Source organism: Selaginella moellendorffii, unplaced genomic scaffold, assembly GCF_000143415.4.
Source record: "Selaginella moellendorffii unplaced genomic scaffold, v1.0 SELMOscaffold_8, whole genome shotgun sequence".
In the NCBI taxonomy this organism is placed as follows: domain Eukaryota; kingdom Viridiplantae; phylum Streptophyta; class Lycopodiopsida; order Selaginellales; family Selaginellaceae; genus Selaginella; species Selaginella moellendorffii.
Window position 1 is genome coordinate 1,473,484 of NW_003314269.1, and position 1,635 is coordinate 1,475,118.

A 1,635-nucleotide genomic window follows, 5' to 3' on the forward strand; every position below is an offset into this window, starting at 1 on the left:
CACCCGTGTTAATAAAGATCTTAACAAAGCTACCTCCGAGCTTCCCTCGAAGGGCCAGTATATGTCGCGAACGACTCTTTACCAAAGTTGCTCGTGTAATGAGTAACTTTGAGTTAGGGACTGGATCACATACCTCAGTTTGGACTTCACCCGACTTGACGGCCATATTGGCTCTGGCCTTCTTCGGGTAGGGACATTCCTTTAAAAAGTGTCCCGCTTCACCACAGTTGTAGCATACATTGTTTCCCACGCTGCTACATGACTTGACCTTCTTATCCATGGGTTTATCTCTTTTCGCTTGACTCCCCCACATACTCGCTCGCTGGCCACCGGATTTGCCTTTCCGGAGCCCCGAGGGCTCATTCTTAGAGAAACTCTTCTTGAATTTCCCTCTGTTATACGTTCCTCTTGGTTTGGCCCCTTTGCTAAACATGGATCCCGACCCCGTCGTGTTCCCCTTTCGCAGGTTATCGTTGAAATGCACCTTGATGGCCGCATCCAACGCTTCCTTGTAATTGGTCGGGTTCCACCGCATCACCTCACCACGAGCCTAGGTTTGCAAACCTGATATGAAGGCATGGAACGCATCCATATCCCCCATGTCCGTGACTAGTATCCTCTTTGCCATAAACCCATTCACATACTCCTGAATGGTTCCGGTTTGCTTCAGCCTACTCAGCTCGTCCCTTAGATGCAGGGTAGCATTCGGAGGAACGTATGTTGCGCGGATCCTCGCCTTCATCATGTCCCAAGTGGCCACCGGTCCTTCGTTGGCCTCTGTTGTTCTCCACCAAGACTTGGCATTATCTGTGCCAATTGTCCTTCTAAAACGTCCAATCGAGCCTTGGACGACCGAACCTCACCACCGGACTCCTGTTTGGAAGTTTCCTCATTGGAGTCCTCCTCATGCAAGGATTCTTCATCCATAGCCTCTTGTTCGACCGGAGGCTCCAGCTCTAGAGGAGGTTCCGTCCCTGCCTTGGTTCACTTTCGCCCTGCCTTTGCCATCTCCTAGCAATCTGCCTCTATCCTTCGCTAGAACTGAGGAAAAGGCTCCAATACCAAATTGTAAGCCACAAATTTTTCCTTTCCAATTTGCCAGCTTACCTCGTCTATCCGACCATGGCTTGTGCTAAGTTCCCTCGCCAAGGTTCCCGCCTATTGTACCAGCTCCTACTTGGTCCTACTTGGTTTTAGCTACTCACTGCACGAGCAACAGAGTGTTAGCCATCCATCTACGGATTCCTAAATCTCTCATAATCCCCCTCCCCCGGGTTAGACTGGACTTAAGGTTTGGCTACACTCCCCACAGGCACAAGCAGCCAAACACACCAAGCCTCCAGGTTCCTAACACCCCTTGGTACAACAAGACTTGATCATGGGACCCTCTAAATCCCAAGCCTTGGGTGCAACACTTGCTTCGGGACGTCGGGGCGAAACACCGTGGCCTAACGGCCCGGTATGGGTACCTCTACCCCCCCACTTCCATCCCGAAGGGAAGGCCCAAGCCCCTAGGAAGGGCGAGGACCAATGAGCCATAAGGTACTCAAGTGGGGCACCACTCCACATGAGCTGGGAGCACTGCAGTCGGTTTCCCTTTCGGGAGTGGGAGCTGCTCTTGAGCACTTCCTTGGA